The 24,869-nt window shown below is 32.7% G+C and overlaps 1 long non-coding RNA gene across 1 annotated transcript in view; it reads left to right on the top strand.

Annotated features, from left to right (window-relative positions):
- The first annotated feature begins 18,414 nt into the window (after window positions 1-18,414).
- Window positions 18,415-24,869, top strand: part of LOC136978388 (uncharacterized) — a 117,563-nt gene continuing 111,108 nt past the window's right edge. Inside the window, exon 1 of the long non-coding RNA XR_010881218.1 lies at window positions 18,415-18,502. This is a non-coding gene — a long non-coding RNA (uncharacterized lncRNA). The remainder of the gene's footprint in view (window positions 18,503-24,869) is intronic.

Here is a 24,869-nt window from a genome sequence, read left to right as displayed (position 1 = left end):
CTTCTTAATCACTATTTGGAAGTATTATATTAACTTTTCTTATTTCCTATTTTTTTTATTGTTATTTTTCATATTTTCATGAGTATTTGTTATTTCTTCTTTTGAAACCGTGTTTTGTTGATTGTTGGACTATGAATACAAAGTTGAGTTTTAATTAAACACTTGGCTTTATTTCCATTTTTATTTAGGTACGAATCAACTAAATAAAGATGGAAATAAAGCCAAGTGTTTAATTAAAACTCAACTTTGGGTTCATAGTCCATGAATATTTGTTACAGAATAAAAACAATACGTCTTCAAAATTTACGCAGTAGAGTATTTCCCATGTAAATTGTTTTCTGGATCACATGCTGTTTATGTACGCGCTGTCGTTATTCTATCAAATGAATTCTGTAATGGTTATCTTAATATAGTTTTAATCATAACATTTTAAACGTTAATAATTTTTATCCGTAATTGACTGTGAAGTTTTTTCGATATACACCAATCTTTACATCTATCACTATTTTGATGTTTCATTATATATTTGATTCTTGTTCTAATGATTAAGAAATTATAATGAAATTTATTGTCTGTATTGTCTGTATGTTTTAATATGCTGTATAAATATTTCGAATATGTTTTGCCTACATGCAGATTTGTAACTTATCAGGAGTTACCTAAAATGTCTATATCTGTTTAATAAAGATTCGTAATGTACTATCACTAATATGCAAATTAGATATGACAAAGATCAATGTGGGAAAATTCCCGCCAAGATAAAAAATAGCTTTCGGTCACGTAATCACCAAGAAATACGAAGAAATATAACTAAAATTTAATGTTTGTGTACAAATTAATAAATTTTAACTAATGTCATCGTTTAAAATTTAATGTTTCTGTAAAAATTAGTAAATTGTAACAAATTTCATCGAAGACAACAGAATAAATTTTAGCTTATAAAAACTCTACAATAAATAATTATTTTTTCGAAAGAAGTCGATATGCACGAATAAACAATGAATATGTAATAATTCTTTTATCCATTTTGAAGTGCGAATATTGTAAAATTATTTATACATCATTTAGATTTATTCAAGAAATTATAATGTTCATTGCGTCAACCTATGAAATAGATTAATTAATAAATATTACTTTTACATTTATCAGAATGATTTTTGACATCCTCATTTGAAGTAAATGTTTTTCTGTTTAAAAAATTGTGTAAAGACGGAACAAGTAATTATCCGAGGGTTCCAGATCTGTCAAATATGGTGGGTGTGGTAGTACATCCCATCCAAACTGTAGCAGTTTCTGACGAGTTACCAAACTCGTGTGAGATCTGGTATTATCATGGTAAAACACTACACCTTTACTGTTAATCAATTCTGGGTTTTTCTGTTTGATGGTATCACTCAATTTGTCCATTTGATGGCAATACACTTTCAAATCAATTGTGGAATTGTCTGGTAGAAGTTCAAAAAAAAAAAAAAAAATCTCTTAAAATCCCACCAAAGACAGCATCCCTTTCTTTAAGAACTTGTGGAACCCATATATCGAGCTTTGAAACAAAACCAAGTCATTTCAGGTGATCGTAAACGGTTCAATTTGACAAATGTAATCTCTTAGCGATTTCTCGTGTTGTTATTCGGCAGTTTGCTTCAATCAGTACTTTTATTTTGACTTCATTAGTTTCAACTGTCCTTCCAGAACTGGTGCTGTACATCTTCAATATCGAAATTGACAAAATAAAATTTTGTGAACTAGTTTTGGCACTGTCGTTCTGTCAACACATCTTCTCTATACATGTCACACAATGTTTTTCTTTCTCGAACAGCATTTTTATTTTCCTTTTTGGTAATAAAAAAGCAAAATATGCCAAAAATTCTGCTTTTGATTTTCCATATTTGATGGGACACCAAATAAAAACAATTGCACAGAATCAAAGAAAATTTTTTACAAATAAGTCTTGTCAAAATATATAATGACAATATGGTATAAAAAAAATTGGCAAGTAAAAGTACAACTAATTCCTCCAGTGGTAAAAAAACGAATTACTTTCTGAACAATCCAATAATATTTATTTTATTTACTTTTTAACTTATACACCTTAGGGAATGTTTGAAGACAGATGATTTCAGCCCCCGTTACAGTTACCCAAAACTAATAATTATTTAAAAATAAACAATAACAATTATAAAATTAAAAAACAGTATTTCAAATATACTATAGGCCTTATATATCTAATATTATACGTAAAAATAAAGACGTATATTTTATATGTTTAAACATATAAGTAAAAACTTAAGCAATAATAAATAAAAACATATAAACATAAAAGTTTAACGATGTTACATAAAAATAAATTAATAATATGAAATACATTATATTAATAGCATATTTTTATATTAATTATCAATGTTATAAATTATATTATAATACATTAAAGTTAACCAGATGACGTTACTTCGTATCATTCGGCACTCTGTTTTCATATAAAATTTGCCTTAAGTCTTTTATGAAACCAAATGAATATCAACGTCTTTATTACTCAGAAAAACAACAAGGAAATCATTTTTAAGGCTATAGAATTTATGGTACGGTTTCGAATGTGGGTTGCACGTGATGGAAGCGACTACACAGTGGAGCGCCATGTTTTCCAGGTGGGATCAAGTCTCACTATTGAATAACGTTCGATGGGAACGTAATATATTAATTAACTAAATGAGTGGGTAAGATAAATTTATGTCATTTTTTTCTTTATATTGCTGTAACATACACAAAAGAGAGCTCTGACTGATCGAAATGATATAAAAGGCCGTACTGTTTACAACATAGTTCCCCTGTCATGCTTGAATAAGAACTATCTAGTATTTAAATAAATGTAATAGTAATCGATTTCTTACTTGAAATAAATCTTGATACTGATAAACCTCATTCTCATTTGGGAAAGATGCATCGGGAAAGTCTTATATCTAGTAAAAAATGTAAAGGTAGTCTTTCCGCAATCAATTTTGAACTAAGTCGACTCGGCTTATATACGTGTTCTTTTTGTTTTTAGAACATAACATAAACACCTTCTACCCCAACATTTTTCATCCAATTCCATTGTTCTGAAAATCCAATTCAAACACTTATTTAAAACTATAAAGGAAAAAGGCAATAACAAACATTCCATGAAAATTAAATATCTTAAAATACACCGAGATAGACCAAAACACTTTTTAATAAACATAGCCAACAACGATCAGATTGATAACCTCATACCTCAGAAGCACATAACAAAGACTAAGTAATAGCTGAATTAAAAATCCTCAGACAGTCGCTCATATTACGTAACATAGCCGATCTACACATTTAAATAACACTGTCAAATTTGATATAAGCATTCTTTTTAGAAATCTGAATGAAGCAGTTATATTTTCCATTAAACTTTAATATTACACCCAGATATTAATATTGCAAAACTACTTGTACTATATCATTTCTAAATCTTTATTTATCATATTCAGAAAATTTACCTCCATTACGAAAAACAACGACTTTAATTTTCGGAAGATTCTATCATATATCATTTCCGAATAAATATCTATCTAAAATATTAATAAATCTCTGTAAATCTCTAAAGGAATCGTCAATCACAGCAATTTGCTAATATTTTAACACTAGTGCCGTTCACATCGATACGTTCATAATCAGAAATATTTATCCATTCAATGAATTTATTTAAATACAAACTGAACAAAATACGATTCAAAACACAATTCTGTCTAAAACCGGTAGCTGTGAAAAAAGGCCAGGGGCAAAAAAAGCCCTATTTGGTTCTAACATTTGATTCTCTATGTAATTCTGCGAGCAAAGAAACAAATTTAAAACTCAAACCATGTTGAAAATGTATTCTGCACATTAAACTCCTATCTACAGTATCAAATGCCAAAGACATATCTACGAAAAAGCATATGCTTTACGCCTATTTCTCATTAGCGTCTTAATAATAATCTTTTCATTTTGCATACCCTTATCTACAGCAAAATATTTTTCTTGATTCTCAAATAAAATATCGTGTAAACTGTAGTTGCTCCTTTATACTGTAGACTTGTCAATTTTTAATCAGTGTTTCTCATGGTCTGATGAAACTCTAGATGCGGATATTATAGAATCTGAGTTGAGTTATGTCTTAAGTAAAGTATAATTTAGTTCTGCGCCTGGTGTAATTAATAATATTGCTTTAGAGTTTCAAAAGACGGATTCCATTTTTCCAATATAATTTAAAAGTTTTGGTAGAATGTTGAGGGTTGAAGTAGTGCCGATGGATTAGGAAGTGCCTTTTTGTGTCGAGTATATAAAAGTGGTTCTAAATTGACCCCTAGTGATTTATAGACGAATTTTCTTGCTAACTCGTGTCTTAAAAGTTTTTTGTAGAATACTGTATTTTACGTTAGCAACTTGACTAAGTTTACACGATATTTTATTTGAGAATCAAGAAAAATATTTTGCTGTAGATAAGGGTATGCAAAATGAAAAGATTATTATTAAGACGCTAATGAGAAATAGGCGTAAAGCATATGCTTTTTCGTAGATATGTCTTTGGCATTTGATACTGTAGATAGGAGTTTAATGTGCAGAATACATTTTCAACATGGTTTGAGTTTTAAATTTGTTTCTTTGCTCGCAGAATTACATAGAGAATCAAATGTTAGAACCAAATAGGGCTTTTTTTGCCCCTGGCCTTTTTTCACAGCTACCGGTTTTAGACAGAATTGTGTTTTGAATCGTATTTTGTTCAGTTTGTATTTAAATAAATTCATTGAATGGATAAATATTTCTGATTATGAACGTATCGATGTGAACGGCACTAGTGTTAAAATATTAGCAAATTGCTGTGATTGACGATTCCTTTAGAGATTTACAGAGATTTATTAATATTTTAGATAGATATTTATTCGGAAATGATATATGATAGAATCTTCCGAAAATTAAAGTCGTTGTTTTTCGTAATGGAGGTAAATTTTCTGAATATGATAAATAAAGATTTAGAAATGATATAGTACAAGTAGTTTTGCAATATTAATATCTGGGTGTAATATTAAAGTTTAATGGAAAATATAACTGCTTCATTCAGATTTCTAAAAAGAATGCTTATATCAAATTTGACAGTGTTATTTAAATGTGTGATCGGCTATGTTACGTAATATGAGCGACTGTCTGAGGATTTTTAATTCAGCTATTACTTAGTCTTTGTTATGTGCTTCTGAGGTATGAGGTTATCAATCTGATCGTTGTTGGCTATGTTTATTAAAAAGTGTTTTGGTCTATCTCGGTGTATTTTAAGATATTTAATTTTCATGGAATGTTTGTTATTGCCTTTTTCCTTTATAGTTTTAAATAAGTGTTTGAATTGGATTTTCAGAACAATGGAATTGGATGAAAAATGTTGGGGTAGAAGGTGTTTATGTTATGTTCTAAAAACAAAAAGAACACGTATATAAGCCGAGTCGACTTAGTTCAAAATTGATTGCGGAAAGACTACCTTTACATTTTTTACTAGATATAAGACTTTCCCGATGCATCTTTCCCAAATGAGAATGAGGTTTATCAGTATCAAGATTTATTTCAAGTAAGAAATCGATTACTATTACATTTATTTAAATACTAGATAGTTCTTATTCAAGCATGACAGGGGAACTATGTTGTAAACAGTACGGCCTTTTATATCATTTCGATCAGTCAGAGCTCTCTTTTGTGTATGTTACAGCAATATAAAGAAAAAAATGACATAAATTTATCTTACCCACTCATTTAGTTAATTAATATATTACGTTCCCATCGAACGTTATTCAATAGTGAGACTTGATCCCACCTGGAAAACATGGCGCTCCACTGTGTAGTCGCTTCCATCACGTGCAACCCACATTCGAAACCGTACCATAAATTCTATAGCCTTAAAAATGATTTCCTTGTTGTTTTTCTGAGTAATAAAGACGTTGATATTCATTTGGTTTCATAAAAGACTTAAGGCAAATTTTATATGAAAACAGAGTGCCGAATGATACGAAGTAACGTCATCTGGTTAACTTTAATGTATTATAATATAATTTATAACATTGATAATTAATATAAAAATATGCTATTAATATAATGTATTTCATATTATTAATTTATTTTTATGTAACATCGTTAAACTTTTATGTTTATATGTTTTTATTTATTATTGCTTAAGTTTTTACTTATATGTTTAAACATATAAAATATACGTCTTTATTTTTACGTATAATATTAGATATATAAGGCCTATAGTATATTTGAAATACTGTTTTTTAATTTTATAATTGTTATTGTTTATTTTTAAATAATTATTAGTTTTGGGTAACTGTAACGGGGGCTGAAATCATCTGTCTTCAAACATTCCCTAAGGTGTATAAGTTAAAAAGTAAATAAAATAAATATTATTGGATTGTTCTACGAATGAGTACATCCAGTTCTTTTACCACGGTTAGGACAAGCTTCTTACACCAGGATTTAGAAGTTGGCTGAAGAGGGGCATCGGCCCGAAACGCGTTATGTAATAAAAAAGCGTTCCAACCGAATAAAAAGGATGAAAAATTCGCCCAGTGTTTAAGTTTACGTCACTACATTGTGTCTTCGAAAGAAAAGAAAAGAAACGAAAATACAAAACACGGTTTCCTCAAGATAGAACTAAAATATTATTATTGAAACGGCGAATATCATCACCTAAGAGAAGAACATGGCCCAATACCAAGACAACAAATACCAACAAAGGATAAAAGATTCGTACCCTTGGACTATTACATCCGTCTAAACTACCGAATGAGGTACGGACCAGCTTTTAACGGTATATGCAAGCGGCTCTTACCAGGATTTAGAAGTTGGCTGAAGAGGGGCATCGGCCCGAAAACGCGTTATGTTAATAAAAAAGCGTTCCAACCGAATATTAAAAGGATGAAAATATAGCGTCTTTATTTTTACGTATAATATTAGATATATAAGGCCTATAGTATATTTGAAATACTGTTTTTTAATTTTATAATTGTTATTGTTTATTTTTAAATAATTATTAGTTTTGGGTAACTGTAACGGGGGCTGAAATCATCTGTCTTCAAACATTCCCTAAGGTGTATAAGTTAAAAAGTAAATAAAATAAATATTATTGGATTGTTCAGAAAGTAATTCGTTTTTTTACCACTGGAGGAATTAGTTGTACTTTTACTTGCCAATTTTTTTTATACCATATTGTCATTATATATTTTGACAAGACTTATTTGTAAAAAATTTTCTTTGATTCTGTGCAATTGTTTTTATTTGGTGTCCCATCAAATATGGAAAATCAAAAGCAGAATTTTTGGCATATTTTGCTTTTTTATTACCAAAAAGGAAAATAAAAATGCTGTTCGAGAAAGAAAAACATTGTGTGACATGTATAGAGAAGATGTGTTGACAGAACGACAGTGCCAAAACTAGTTCACAAAATTTTATTTTGTCAATTTCGATATTGAAGATGTACAGCACCAGTTCTGGAAGGACAGTTGAAACTAATGAAGTCAAAATAAAAGTACTGATTGAAGCAAACTGCCGAATAACAACACGAGAAATCGCTAAGAGATTACATTTGTCAAATTGAACCGTTTACGATCACCTGAAATGACTTGGTTTTGTTTCAAAGCTCGATATATGGGTTCCACAAGTTCTTAAAGAAAGGGATGCTGTCTTTGGTGGGATTTTAAGAGATTTTTTTTTTTTTTTTTTTGAACTTCTACCAGACAATTCCACAATTGATTTGAAAGTGTATTGCCATCAAATGGACAAATTGAGTGATACCATCAAACAGAAAAACCCAGAATTGATTAACAGTAAAGGTGTAGTGTTTTACCATGATAATACCAGATCTCACACGAGTTTGGTAACTCGTCAGAAACTGCTACAGTTTGGATGGGATGTACTACCACACCCACCATATTTGACAGATCTGGAACCCTCGGATAATTACTTGTTCCGTCTTTACACAATTTTTTAAACAGAAAAACATTTACTTCAAATGAGGATGTCAAAAATCATTCTGATAAATGTAAAAGTAATATTTATTAATTAATCTATTTCATAGGTTGACGCAATGAACATTATAATTTCTTGAATAAATCTAAATGATGTATAAATAAAAATCATTCGGATTTCTGATAATTTCAAAGCTATACGTGACTACTAAGACCTTCAAATATACTACGCGTTTTATTTCGAGTATTATTTATGAAGTTAAGCTGGAGGAAAAATGCAGAACCTTGGAAACGATTACGATTTTTTAAGTAATTGAGTGACACAAATAATATTGAATGAACAATGATGTTTAATACGTAAAAGAGAATGTTTAGTTTAGTTTTGCTTAATGAATTTGTAAAAATTAAATGTTTTATACAAATGTTTAATTTACTTTTCTGTAAATAGCCCGATTATGTTATTGGTTATCCATATGAAATTACTTAACATTTTGTCGGTTTAAAGTTACAAAAGTATTCAGTTGTATTTTAAATAATTTTTTCTGAAGTATGATTTTTATAATAATTAATAACCACATAAAATTTACATTGCCTACGTGTCACGCTATCACTTAATAGGCTAATTATAGATATAACCTATATAACTTAATAATCAACAGAAAAAATCATACGAAAATATACTTGAAGGCCTACGAAATCATTCCAAAAGAACTTCAGTATTTAGTGTAGCAGAAATGAAAAATTTTTTAAATTAGTTTAATTAATAAATATTAATTTCACGTGTAAATTCTGTGCTTATTAGCGTATATGTAATAACTAGATTTTTCAAGGTAATTAATAACGAATCATTGCCATTATCCAAATTACGTCCCGAGTTAAATAATTATTAATTATTTAACTTTCTACAAATAAATTAATTTAGGTTTATCAGTCAAAGCATCTTGTCAGGCATTCCGACAGAATTTATAACGGTAAAAGGTCTGATAACCTAAAATTTAGGCGATCAGATTGTATCGCCATATTTCTATCGAAATTTGATAGCATCGTAATAAGAAATGAAATATATTTAAATATTTGCGAAAAATATTTTTCGAATTTGTAAAAATCAATGAAATATATTTATTTTATATTTATATTTCAATCGAAAAAATAATTTAATATAATATGTAAAATAGCAACTTATTTGTAGTTAAGGTCGCCAAACTAAGTTGTATACTGGTTTGACATTGCTTGATTGGTTTTCTGAGAAATAAAAAAAGTATAAGCTACAGCATGCAAATTAAATAACAGAAGAACAGAAGAAAACATGATTCAAAGACATCGCACTAATATAAACAAATTGCGGTTCCGATTATAGAATTTCGAATTATTGGGCTGCAATTTGAAAAAAAAAAAAAAAATTGTAGATCTTTCTAAAATGTCACTGAACCGTCTGAGGATGTCTGTCTGTCTGTCTCTCTTTAATTAATGTACAAAACTCAGATAGATAAATAACGTAAGAAAACTGGCACGCGCTACATGACATTGGAATTCGGATAAGCTATTGCGAAATTTTTTGGATCGCCGTTTTACTATTCTTATTGTTGTTGAAAGCTCGCTAGTCATTACTTTGCAAAACGTGTTTCACCCATTTGTCAATTTGAGTGGCAGACAACTTCGCTTCCTCGCTTCGTTTCTATAATGAATAATAATTATTTTACGAATTTTAATAGAAGAATAAACATATTTTACAATAGGAATTAAATTAAAAATTGCACAGGGTTATGATGAAAAAGTTATATAATAAAGTCAGACATACCATGCAATTTTTGTGAATTTTTTGGTTTCAAATAAATATTGATATAAAAGCTAATAATTGATGAAATAATAATCAGATGTTATGGGCCAAAACGTAGAAGTGGACATCCTTTAGAGCTTGTTTTGCGAGACCGCAGATGAATTGTACAATACATCATGCTACCGTTCGAAGGGTTTCGTGACAACAACAACATTATTCGGTCTCGAATGAGAAGTACAGTACCTCCGCTTTTAAACCTGAGCACAAAGCTACCCGACTCGATTTTGCTAGGAAAAATATGCCACTCAATGGAATAAGGTACGATTTTTCTTTCGTTTAGTCCAGGGATGTTCAACCCGCGGTCCACTTAATGTTTTCATGCGGCTAACGGCCTACTGCACCCACTTTTTAGATACATTTTTATTTGTTTTGGTAAAGTATGCCTTAAAATTTTTTCTTATTTCACTGGTTACACTGCAATTCGAAATTATCAGAAAATATTTCTAGTTTTCTGCCAATTGATCGTCTGTTGAGAAGAGAAGCGAGAGTTAGTGGTACGCATTGAGTGGTTTAAGAGTATGCGAAAAAAAAAAATAATAATAAATAGTAGCTAATGAATTGTATTCCGGTGCTACATTATAATGAATTATCGTTGCCACAATTCGAAGTGCATGTCATTTTGCGTTCTTCACCGTTTCACATAATTATATGTTTTCTTTATTGTATTATATCGTCCTGGTCTATTTTTAAAATTAAAAGAATACCTCTTTGTGTCTGATCACCCGAAGATTGAGTGCGTGGCCATTCTATCCCCATCAGATGTGAGAATTTGATCAGGTGACCCGATTTTTTTTTTTTTTTTTTTTTTGATGAAACTCCAAATGTGTCATCATAGGGCCGGCTAGGACAGTGAGAATAAGAGTAATCCGGGCACATAGTTCACTGTTTCTTTCGATTGTTGTTATATTCTCACCGTTTAATTGTTTAAAAGTCGACATTCTGACGTATAAACGGTTAATTGTTATCATTTTTACAATTAACTCCCAGTTCTCACAGTTCCTTTTTGAAGCTTAAATAATAGCATCTTATAGTGGTGATTTTTGCTATCGAAGTAAAGATATAATCTATTGCATTGCCCATGTGTATGTCATCATACAAAAACTTCTGGATATATCTTGAACATGTATTTTTCTACAGCCAAATCATAAAAATATAGTTATTGTCTCTGCTGAAAAAATAAATTTATGGATATATTTTTTATGAATATAAAGGACTGAACGAGAGAGGTCAACTTCTACCGGTTACAAATCCGTTAGAATCTGATTATTAATTAAATTAAAAACGATAATTTATTCGAATGTCATTTCGATTATTTTAGTAAAGAACGACAAAGTTATAAACACCGTAATGCATTTAAAAAAAAGTTCATATACAGCAGCGTTTCTCAACCTATCGCGGTGATATTAAAGGGGGATCGCAAAACAATAATGAAATCATTTTATGAGAAAAAATCATTTATTATAAACTTATAAACATTTTACTTACAATAAGTACACATGTAAAGAAAAGAAACTAATGCGATAGTTGCATTTGTTTTTCATTTAAAATGTTTTCCATACGTGGATCTACGTTTTTTTTTTTTGTTTTTTTTTAACTCTTTCCGCCCTGTGGGCACTAAGAGGGCCTCTTTTAGTAGGCCCATTATGGGTTCGGCCAGGCCCACAATGGGGCGACCGGGTGGTGAGGGACGGGGCCCGACATATCCGAACGGCCACCCCCCGAAAAATTCCTGGGGATTATTCGACCCGCTCGGATTCGATCCCGGGTCCCCCAGAGCGGTAGAGCTGCCACCTTTACCGCTCGGCCATCTCGGCCGTCCGTGGATCTACGTTAGAAACACACAAAAGCAAATTGTTTTCGAGTGATAAAAGACGATTCCTGTATTTAGTTTTTAGCACAACCATAGACGAAAAACCCTTTTCACGGAGATAAGACGTGGCGAAAGGGATTAATATTTTCAACGCTTCTGTGACTAAATTTCCATATTCACGTCGACGAGCGAGCCAAAACGTATTTAAATCTTCAGATGTAAATTGCAGTTGTAGCGTTTTGTCGGCAGACATTTCGGTGATCTGGTCGTGAATCTCAACTGGTAACTTAGCAGCGGCAACAACATTTTCACTAAACAGATTATAGTTAATATTTATAATTACAGTCAAAATTCAAACAGTAAAAGTAAGGCTTACTGTTATTATTCCTTTGGGTGTGGGTCGCGAAATATAAATCTTATTTATATTTACTATTTGGGGGGTCTCGGAGCTAAGAAGGTTGAGAAACGCTGGTATACAGTAATTCATTGGTCATATAGAGTAATAAAAAATTTTCAACTCCAGTTTACAATATTTATTATTGTAAGAAATTACTCAAATTTAAATAACTTATTACATTATAATTCATTTTCCTTAATAATGCAATTAATTTAATTATATGACGTTTCTATTATCCGTTCTATATGGAAAAAGTGTCGAACTGAAAAGTTCCGAATAATACGAAATATAAAATATCACGAGTTGTAATTGAAAATCCATCGTTAGATAAATATCGGTAATAAAAATTTGTGTAAAGTATTACGTACAGGGATAAACTACTACTATCGATAATTTGAGGTAAAAACCATATATTTTAAAATAAATAAATTTAAAATATAATTAAAAACTGTAGCTTTGTATTGTATTGTGACGATGTCACAATAAATAATTGATCAAATTAATTCATGTTGAAAAACGACGAAACACCCAGTATTATAAATTTAAAAAATGGATTAATGTAACCCTTGGTGCCAAGATGGCGGCTGGTCTCTGATTCCAGCAAGGAAACAGTGGAATGCACGTTCCAACCTAACTTATTCTAATAATTTGGTTGCTAATAATTATGGTAATTTATTAGAATAGGTTAGGTTAGAACGTGCGTCCCACTGTTTCCTTGCTGGAAACAGAGAAGAGCCGCCATCTTGGCACCAAGAGTAACATTAACCAAAAAATGATATAAAAATTATTATTTTAGAAAAAATAAACGTTTCTCTACGAAATTTTACACACGTTACTTTGCATAAAATGCAAATAAGTATATATAACCGGATAACACAAAAGGTAAGCTAATAAAAGATCGTATAGTAACGACTGTGCTTCATTTAATATAAATAAAATAGTGTACGTTGCTTTAATCTAATGAGAAATCACACCACTTATCTGGAAACGTTTTCTATTTTTTTTATTATTTAGGTCAAGTATAAGAATTTATTTTGTTTTTTTAATTTTTTTCGTAAATTCATCCACGTTATGTCAAACTGGTCGTCAAGTTTCCTTGCAACCTTCGAAACAACTAATTTATTTTTTGAATTTTAAATCTAGCAGACGACAAGTCTTTGCTGCTTAAACTATTATAAAACAATTTTCATTTGAGTAATAAGACCATTTAATCGAAGGTTTGTAAACAATAATAATCGGAATTGCTTCCGTATTACAACTTTTATGTCCTACGACATTTTATAAAGTACAGAATATGATTTTATATAATAGCATGATTGAAAAATACAACAGATTTTAGTAAAAATTCTTTAGAAAGTGTTATGTTCTTTACAATCAGATTTGCGAAGTATTTTCTGGGTGTAGCTTATTGACTGATATTTCACACGCGACATTTTCAGTTAAGTACTTTTACAGTTTTCTATAGTTTCAGTTAGTTTAAACACGTTTATCATTTTTAAATAATTTTTATAATGAAATCATTTATTTAATTTAGAATGAAATGCTGCATATTTTGAATTTTTTAAGAAATAATTATGAAAAATCTTTTAATTCGGATAAATGAATAACTGCAAAATAAGTTTTTTATAATTATTTATAAGAAATTCTAATTCAGTAGTAACTTCTTTGTATAACCAGCAATGACAGGCTGCAATTTTTAATTTATTATATTTAAAATATATTATCTGTGCCTCGAATTAGTAGTGCTTTGTCCCTATACATCATACTTTTCCTCCAACAATAGAGTCGTGCCGTGTTAAACGGGGACTCCTACTCCTAAGGTTTCCAAATCGTGTCTCGTCATTCGTCTATTTGACAGCTTTGTCGAGATGAAGGAAAAACAGAGAGACACACTGATAGACAATCGACAGTGGAAATTTATTGGACTATAACTTTTTTCAAATTTCAGTCCAATTAATAACCACGTTTTCAGTTACTGACTGCAAACTTGAATAAAATAATTCACGTTAAAGGAAATGTATGATGTATAGGTACATACAAGACACTATTAATTTGAAGTGGAGAGTACATATTTTAAATTAAATAAATTAAAAGTACGATTAAAATTTGCAGGTTGGCATTGTGACGATGTCACAACAAATAATTGTTCGTTAATTACACTGGACGACAAAAAAAAATAACGCACTATGAAGCCCTTGTTGGATTTGAATAAAAATTGGTATGCGACATCGTCATAGCTAGACAGGTATATGATTGCAACCATAAAGCAATAACATACTTTATTGTGCAGTAATGTTCAATACAGTGCAGGCACTAATATCCCGTTGGGCCGCCTCTAGCGCGGATACAAGCTGTGATACTCCTTGGCATGGAGGCATAAAGGTTGTGTATAATGTTCTGTGGTATATCTGTCCACGCGTAATGCAACTGAGACTCAAGATGTGTCAGATCCCGCAGCTGTCGCCCCAGGTAGTCCCATACATGTTTGATTAACGATAAATCTGGAGACCGTGCAGGCCAAGGAAGTGTGGCAATGTTATGTAGGCATGCTTGGGAGACCGCTGCGGTGTGTGGCTGGGCATTATCTTGCTGGAATTGCATGTTGGAAGCCCTGCCATGAGAGGCAACACATGTGGCCAGAGGATGTATTTCACATATCATTGGGCTGTGAGGGTAGTACGCATGACAACTAGAGGTGTCCTACTATCATATGTTACGGCTCCCCACACCATAACACCGGGGGTTGGGCCCATGTGCCGTTCCACAGTATAGGCTAGGTTGACGCCTTGACCAGCGGGCCGCCATACCCTCACACAGCCATCGTGAGCCCCCAAACAAAAGCGGGATTCATCGCTGAAGACAATACGCTGCCGGTCGGTAGCTGTCCATGATTGTCATGCAAGACACCACTGCAGCCGGAGGCATTGGTGGGTGGCTGTTAAATGGTAGAACACATACTGGGCGTTGGGAGACCAATCTGCCTTCTACTAAGCGCCTGGAAATGGTGCGGCTGGATACATGGTTCCGTAACGCAGGTGCTACTGCTGCGTGAATGGTAGACGACGAAGCTGTAGACGCTGTCCGTGCTTGACATACAATGAGATGATCCTCCCACCTGGTGGTCTGTCGATAGCGTCTGGAGCCTGTTTGCCATTCATGCGTACCCCTACGTACTCACTGCTCATAACACACCCTAACAGTTCCATCAGAACGGTTCAGATGGCGGCCAATCTGGCGGTATGACAATCCTCCTTCCTCTCAATCCAACGATGTGACCTCTCTCAAACTCACTTAACTGAGTGTAAGGCCGTCGAATGTGTCGTAGAGGCATGTCTATCACTTAACGAAGTCACAACCATCAACACAAGTGCAGGACATATGCACAAGTTATCACAGCGTGCACCTTTATACCAGACAGACGAAGCACTTTTCTACCCTCTGGTGGTGATACAACACAAGAATCTGATCCCAAAAGCTAATCATTTACATATCTAGCTATGATGATGCAACATACTAATTTTTATTCAAATCCAACAAGTCCTTCGTGGTGCGTTATTTTTTTTTGTCGTCCAGTGTATTATAAAAATGTATCATAATTTAAGTTGCTTTTCTTATTATTAACAATTGAGAGCAATAATATTTTTGAAATCAAATACAATTGCAATTTAAACAGTGTTTAGAAATTTTAAAAGGATTTTAAACAATGCCTCATGGTTGCAGTTGAACAAAACAAGAAATTCACGAAATACATTTACTACATGGATCTGGCAAGTCATTAATACAAGTAGCAGCTAGTGTGAATTATTTCTACATCTGCTGTAAGGCATGTTTTATAGCAAAAAGGACATTATGAAAAAATTAAATGACCTGGTAGGCCTAAAAGCGTGACTCACAAACATAGACACCAAGTATTTAAATTAATAACAAACAAAAACATGTCATCAAGAGAAGCTGCAGCTGCTCTACTGACCAAAGTATCGTACTGTACATGGCTGTTTGAAGAACTCTAAATAATAGTCAGACTGTAAACTTCCTAAAAATGAAACAAACTGAGATTAACCAAATAGCACCAATTAGATAGACTTCAATGGGCAAAAGAAAAAAATGTCCTCAATTTCAAAGTGGCATAATATTTTGTTTACTGATGGGAAAAAAAATGGAATTTAGATGGACCAGATGCCTTTTCAAGTTACTGGCATGACTTAAAAAAGAATAGAAAGGTGAAAAGAGTAGACAGCACGGAGGAACATGAGAAATAGTATGGGCAGGTTTCGGATATGGTGGTAAGACCGACATTGTTTTTATTAGTGGTAAAATGAACTCTGAAAATTATCAAAAAGATGCTCTATGACAGCTTAATAACATTTTGGCCATATATTGGTGGAAATACAGTGGGTGATCGGTTAACAAACATGATCCGTTCCAAGACTTTGTTCGCTATCCGAATTGTTCGTTAACAGATTATCGATTTACTATATGTTTTTATGGGAATTTGATTAATTCGTTCTGGTGACTCCAAAAAATAAAAAAATAAACTTTCTTACTACATTTATTTATACGTAATAATAAAAATACATATATACACAGTCTTGCATTTTTATTAGTCATGTTTTTTTCGTTTGTGGGGGTTAAAGAATATGTCTAATGTCGATTGCTTTTCTCTCTTCAGGATTTTCCAGAGGTAATTAATAGCATTGTAATTGTAGAGACCCCGAAACCTATTAACCTCAACTTAGTTTGGATGCCATTCTAAGACCGTTGTTCTGACATCTTCCCACTTCTTCAAAAGATGTTTAAGAGCAGAAATCGGCATTAATCCTCTTTTTCAGAAGAAAACATCACGCCGAGTTTCTTGGAGTTCTTCATTCAAGAGTTCTTGGCGTTCTTCTGTCGTCAGGTTCCATTATGAGCTCTTCAATGTTCTTCATTTCTCAGATGTGAATTTTGTTACTCCTTAAGTTGCTTGAGTCTTCTTGATTATACTGTATCTTTCTTATATAAGATTTGAACTGCGGCCTACTGTACACCTGTTCGAGCCATACTGCCCAGCAACATCATTCATCTTCTGCCTCCTCTATACCTTTACTATTATACTTTTACCTTTCGAAAATGTAAACTCTATGACAGATAGAATATTTCAATCAATTTCGTTGAAAGGTGAGGATTTTAATTGTTATTTATTAATATTGTGTTTATTATTTTGTTACAGTCAAAATCTAAAAAACATTGTATAAATGATGTAGTTATTTTATCCTTATTATAAAACTCTGTATAAATAATTAAATTAACGTAAAAAATCATTTTATAAAACTTCTATTGTTAAGTAGAAATTAAATTTATATTAATTTTGAAAAACAGGTGTGTTTATACTTTTATTACAGACTGTACCTGTACGTACGTTCGTTGCAAGACACACAGTGACTGCTTGATTTAAGCATTTTTCATTACGCCAATTTGTTCCACGTGTCAGATTGATGATAAAGAAATGCTTTAATATGGAAATGTTTTTAATTAATTTTATCGTTTGTTTAAGTACTTTTTTTATTTCTGATTTCAATTTTCAAAGCACTTCAATAATAGAAATATTTACTATAGATAGAATCAAATGAATTAACGTCTGCCTATAAACATTTAAAATTTAATTTCGAATATTATTATTTAAAAAACAATAATTCTGTAAATTTAATGATAAATTCTTAAGTACTAAAAGTTCTATACATTTTTTTTCAATTTATTGTTTTCAATATACGTAATTTAATGTCGTTTTTATTCTTTAAATAATTTAATATCACATACATTTGTACGTATTTTTCTTTTAGTGTTTGAGAATAACGTAAGACAGGAAGAATATTAAATATAAAAAATATTTTTTGACATGATTTAAGCAAGAAGCATTACAAAAGAAAATCATTATCGATCAGTTAATTGACCTGCAACATCAAAAAATTTGTAAACTTATAAATGATTTACTGTCGTCCGGCTGTCCGCCGTCTTTCCTAACTCACGAGAGCGGAGTTGGGGAAGTGAAATCCAAGACAATATTCCAGGGGAGGACAAGCCGGACTAATGATTTTCTTTACGTCTCAAAAATTCTCTTGTCATCCAGAGACGAGCGTATTTCTACCGGTTTTTCGTCTGTATCATCGAGTTCGTTATATCCAATACTAGCTGACCCGGCTACGCGTTGTTGTGGCTCAAAATGTATCTATTATAAATGTATAACGTTTCCCCCATGGGGTGAATTTCAAAAAATCTTTTCTTAGTGTACAGTACATTCTCTTGACGTACCCTATTAAAACGCAATCAAAAACGCGTCTAAAATAGTATAATAAAAGCAGAGTTCTTTACAGTAAGCCTTAATCCTGTCCTCTCCCCGCTGGGGAATATCGAAAAATCCCTTTTTAGTGTATATTCTGTTGACGTACCCTATTAAAACGCAATTAAAAACGCAAAAAACTGCATCTAAAATAGTATAATAGAAGCCGAGTTCTTCACAGTAAGTTTTAATCCTGTCCATCTCCCCAGTAGGGGGAATTTCGACATGTATATTATATAAAAACACATGCGTATTCGAATGCAACGTTGTGTCAAAATTTCAAAGGAATCGGTAGGAACAAACGAACGTTATATTTTATTTATATAGATAGATAGAAAATGATCTGCTTTAGTCCATCCTCACAGAAAAGCAAACTTAGGTCGTCGGAGTTAGCGCCATCTGTTGGACATAAAAGCCTTAATCCTAGATGTTATCTTTTAATTTATATGAATGTTTAACGGAATAATATATAGCCTATGTCCACCCTGAAGGTCCATTCTAAATATTGGTGAAAGAATTTTTGAAATCAGATGAGTAGTTCGAGATTACCTTTACAACAAACTTAGTTACCTCTTTATATATTAGTATAGAATAGATATAGATCAGGGGTGTCCAACCAAAATCAAGATTGGGCCGTTTTGTAAATTTATTTTAGTTCGCGGGCCAAGACAAAAAAATATTAACCTGTCCGATGTTCAAATTTTTCTCCGTTGCGTGTCGCTTCCTGTTGAATTTTTCTCCGTTGCGTGTCGCTTCCTGTTGAATTTTCGTCGATTTTAAGCCTAACGAAAATTTTTATAATAATCATCGAGGCTATCGTATCGTTAGAAATTATTTCTGCATTTTGTACAAACAAAATAAATATATTCAAGAGTATAAAAACATGAAAATTATACTTTAGAAGTAAATTTAGTATCAAAAACGTTCGATTCGGCACGACACAGTACGACTGAAATTCGTGCCGATTACCGGCGATTCCGATTACCGGGGTGCCGATTTACGAGTCTCTACTGTATTTTGAATGTGAACACAAATTATGTTTGTCTACCAGAAACTTGCAGTATTTATGTGGATTTTTTTAGAATTTTTACTGCTGGAAATTTTACTTAACGAAAGTTTTGAATATTCAACCAAAGTTGGCGGGCCGCACGGGAAGTCACATCGGGCCGGATTGTTGCCCGCGGGCCGTGGGTTGGACAGCACTGATATAGATGAACGACTGGGCGCTACTGCCTGATGCAACCATATAGGAACATTCTCTATCTCAGAAAAGAATATTTTGAGACGGATAACGCTTATTAGTTTTTAAAGCAGCTACTCTGCAACCCACCTTTTTTTTTTTTTTTTTTTTTTTTTGATGATTCTGCATCAATTTCTGAACTATTGAAATTGTTAACCTTATTCGTCTGTAAGTATTTTTTTACGCTTTTCTAACTTAGGTTAATAAAATCTTTATTTGTTAAGAGAAAATGTTACCCAAGACATTTTGACATTACGACATTTAAAAACATTACAAAACAAAAAAGATATCTTCATCAAATTACGTGCTATATTTGTACGCGTGCTTTTCTTATTACGTGATCGACAATTTCGTACTTTGCCTTTTCGAATATTTCACAGTTTTATTGGTTAAAATTCTATACTGTGTTGCGCGCGCGTAGATAATTTAAACATGTATAATCAACCTAATTCGCTTGTGCCAACGATAGATCTGACACCTAGCGGTATTAGCACGAACTACATAATGGCGGCTGCTATGGGTATAAAGTAGTTTGTTAGAATAGAAAGTGTTCACCCTATCTAATATAGGCCATCGTCAGGTTTAATATTATAAATGTTCCAAAATGGAACGTACCGTTTTCGAATATTTTACATATTTAAAATTCAAAAAAATAATTTAACTTTAAAATAAATTGAAAGAAGTGTGTATATTAAATAAATAAATAAACAAATAAAACATAGAAAACAAAGCTAAGTAGAAAGAAATGATTTAAGGGTTTTTAAATGCCATTCTTTTTTCTATTATATATTGTCACGTTGTTGGAAGCGCATTAGCATCCATAGCATTTAGGCAACGGTTTTTCATTTTACTTTTATAAATTTCCACCTTTTCCATCTCCAACGCAATGGATGGAGAGTGCACCGTTTAAATGACTTTAGCCTCTTCCCATTTTACAATCGTTCCTTCAGTCTGTGCTATAATTGATAATATTGTGTTGTTGTGTCGTTTGTCAACGTTGTATCAAATGCTCTTTTTCTTATAAAAATCGAGAATGATCTATAAAAGAGCACCTAATATCTGTAGCTTGCTACGGAACGATAAAGACAGCGTAAAAAAGGAAGGTAAAGCTGGGGTATATAAAATTCCATTTGAAAATCAACAGTTAGGAATCGAAAAAGATTATGTGGGTGTGACTAGAAGAAACCTGGCGGTACGTCTGCGAGAACACACATACAATTTTGACAAAGGACACAACACTATTAGCAATTACGGCACAGACTGAAGGAGCGATTGTAAAATGGGAAGAGGCTAAAATCATTTAAACGGTGCACTCTCCATCCATTGTGTTGGAGATGGAAAAGGTGAAAATTTATAAAAGTAAAATGAAAAACCGTTGCCTAAATGCTATGGATGCTAATGCGCTTCCAACAGCGTGACAATATATAATAGAAAAAAAATGGCATTTAAAAACCCTTAAATCATTTCTTTCTACTTAGCTTTGTTTTCTATGTTTTATTTGTTTATTTATTTATTTAATATACACACTTCTTTCAATTTATTTTAAAGTTAGATTAAAAGAATTTTAAGCTCAGCAAAATTAGCTGTGGTGAAACTAAAGTGAATTGTTTGCTGAGAAAGAGCTAGATAGATGTGAAGTTATCAGTTTTAGTATTTCCTCTCCTTCTGTAAGACATCTTTTTCGATCAGCCACATATTCTAAAATGTCACAAAGTGTAATCATCGTGACTTAAACAACTACGAAATCAACTAGGATTAATGTCGGATACAAATGCGAATAAAACGCTTTGACCACAGAGAGAAAACTCATTAAAAAGACAACACACAAGTAACTCTCGTACGTTGTCAAGCACGCTATACCCTTTGTGACAGCCATTTTGGTCGACTCATACGCCACCTATATTTACTGGCACAAGCGAATAGAATCGTGACATCAACAACAAAGACGAGATCGTTATGAACGATCAGAATCGCCTCTCTGAGAAAGGAATTTTGTCTCTCGTTTTGACGTCATTTGATTCTGAAGGAAGAGAGAAGTGACTAGAATACGGTTCCTGATTCCATATCAAAACTGATTATACTAAATTCTGAAACTCGATTGCGTAATAATGAAGCCAAATTTTCTACTATTTAAAAAGTTTTTATGCTAATAACTAAGAAAATGATTGCAGTCAACTCAATCGATTTTATTTTTAACCTATAACTGATATGTCATTTTATTATGTGTACAAGTACTAGTGGGTTGAACACAAGCTGGATTGTGAAGAAAAGGCACCAGCTTCGTTTCACTCTTCAGGTAACTGCATGAGGATTCATTGTAGTGTAAAGTTGAACATTATTTTAGCAGTAACTCGAGATAAATATGATTGCTTTAACTATTTATTAATATGATATTAAAACAAAGTGCAGTTACTAAATATAAATCATAAATTAATTATTTATTAAATTATTCTTTATTAATTAAGCTGTTTCTCGTTATTACTATTTCTTAACATTTACTACTACAGTTCGAACGTACTCAGCAGAGGATAAATTACAAATCTACAATCACCTATGGTAATTTCCTATAGGCCATCATTAGGTTTTAAGAAACCTGTTTATGGCCTATAGGAGTAAGCTAGAAACGTCAATAATTAAAAAAATTTTCGGGGATACCATAGATTACCACCTATGAAATTTCGGGACTTTGAGTATTTATCTGAACTGAGGGGACCGAGATGAGTTTTCTCAGCCAATGCATAAGTGATCGTAAATTTGTAATTTGTCATTTACTACTACGTTTTTGTCACAGGGTTAACGAGCACCTCGCGCAACGAGTATTTCGCATAACGATCAAAACAAATTGTAAACATTTGCCTCGCTTAACGAGCGATGTTTTGCATAACGAATTATAAGGAGAGGGAAAGTCCTGAATTGTGCGCATGCGGCATGTTCCATCAGTCTGTGCTTACCAATCGTTCCGCTAGCATCTTAGTGTCGCTTGTGATCACATATTTTTCCAAACTTGTGTTCACACATATTACTTATAAACATCAACATTCAGAGTCCGTTATATAATAAACATGCCAAACGATATGCCAAATTCTTGAGTCATTAAATTTAATGACCGATTCCAAATTAAATTTTAGAAATGTCTGAATTAAAAATTAACTATTTATAATTTTTAAATTTAATACGAGATGGAAACATAACTGCCTACCTACAGTCAAATTAATTAATTTCTAATATTTATAATAAACAACGCTTTTAGCCCACGACTATAAATTAAATATAGTTAAATAACCTAAATAAATAGGACTTAACAATTTGGAAAGTTTATCACACCAAATCCGACAGAAAGAAGGATAGAACTTTTAAAAAAGGTCAGTCTTTAATAATCACATTGAAATTAGGTAAGGATGCATTTCGGGTACAAGGACCCCTCATCCGCTTACAAACGCATGGTACCAACATAATAATTATAACATCAATAGATAGCCAATACAAAGAGAAATCTAATATATACAGTGCACTGTATTTACAATTTCTAATGTAACCCATATATATTACAAAACTAAAAATATCAAGCATAAAATTTTCATACAATGACAATGTGGTATAACAAATTATTTGGGACAAGTAACTGTCTTATTTTCTCCTACACTTTTCAAATTCTGGTAGGCGGTACCATATTATTAAAATAATTGGTTTCCAGATACAGTGGTGCCTTATATAACGTACTTAATCCGTTCCAGGTGCACGTCCGTTAAGTGAAACGTCCGTTATACGAAACGCATTTTCCCATAGAAATACATGTTAAAACATTTAATTCGTTCCGCAGCATAAAATAACCGTACTGTATCATAAAAAAAATGAACATAGGGTGCGTTCTTTTATTCCTTCGCGTAACTCTGCGCGAACGACATCCGTTTAAAAATTCCTGCGGAACGCGTTCCTAAATTCCGGTGGGAGTGCGCGCTGTCGAACGGCAAAAACGGCCGCTTGTAGCAGTAGTTTACGGTGGAAAGCAACATGGAGTCCTCCATGGCTCAGATAGTTTCGTTTCCGGGTCCATTATGTGATTTTATGAATGAGAATTTAGAAATTGCGAAAGCGCGAGTTAGCGTACGCGGTGATGTAAGTGTCTTTACGAATTTTTTTCGAATGGTAGCCGGCATTCTAATTTTTTTCGTGGCTATTTTGAATGCTCTTTCAATAAATAATCCATTTTATGGTTAAATTTTATAATTGGGACTCTTCTTTTGCCTTTAAAAGCTCATATTTTAGAATTATAGATTCCTCCATCACGATACTATCGATAGTGCGGGCGCTGCCATCTTTCTTTCGTTCACCGTCGTTCCTAAATGCCTACAAACAGCAGCGCACTCCCGTAGTAGCGGAGATGCAAAGCGACCGCTATTAAAGAACGCACCCATGGAGCAGTCACCAATTATGCCGGAAAGTCCGTTGTTCGCAGCCAGTCCGTTGCTCGAGTCACGTAACGGCCAAACAGAAAGTCCGTTGTTCGCAGCGTCCGTTATTCGAGGCGTACGTTATACGAGGCACCACTGTATTAGACAAATACAAATACACCTGATTCATAAGACTATGTGAAGGCAACTGACAGTTGCCTTCACACAGTCTTATCGACCGTGTATTTGTATTTGTATTTGTTCGCGTCGTCATGGTGAAAAAACCACTCGCCACTCCTCCAAAGTTCGGGCCGTTTTTGCCTGATTCTGTTTCTTAGGCGTTTCATAACCCTCAGGTAGTACTCTGTGTTGACAGTCTGGCCTGTAGGTAGGTATTCGTGATGCACAACCATCTTTCCATTAAAAAAAAGAAAAAAACAGTCAACATCACTTTAACATTTCAGTGAACTTGTCGAGCTTTTTTTAGGTGGAGGAATGTTTCACCACCTTCACCATAAGCCTTGGTAATCAACTCAAAAGCTTCCATGAAGGATTTCCTGAGTTTCACGCAGAGTTTCACAGAACAACGCTGCTCCTTCAAAGAGCTCATTTCCGCGGATCCGATTTTTCGCCGAACCCCACAAACACCCCTTCACATAAACGGCCGTAACTAATCACCAAAACAAGATATCAACAAACGGATTGAAGGAGATTGCTCAAGAGGTTTCCGCGGACACAACGCCTCCAAGCGGATTAAAAAATAACCAACTGGAGGCGCGCTATTAAAAAAGTTCGGGAACTTTTTGAACAGACCTCGTATTCACTTGTAGCCAGGTGATAACACTACTGAACACTGGTAGTTTGCTATCTGTTCGTACCAACCAACGGAC

Source organism: Centruroides vittatus, unplaced genomic scaffold (assembly GCF_030686945.1).
Source record: "Centruroides vittatus isolate TY-2023 unplaced genomic scaffold, ASM3068694v2 contig_519, whole genome shotgun sequence".
NCBI classification, from domain to species: Eukaryota; Metazoa; Arthropoda; class Arachnida; order Scorpiones; family Buthidae; genus Centruroides; species Centruroides vittatus.
Note: the sequence above shows the minus strand (reverse complement) of the source record. Positions and strands in the feature narration are given on the sequence as shown.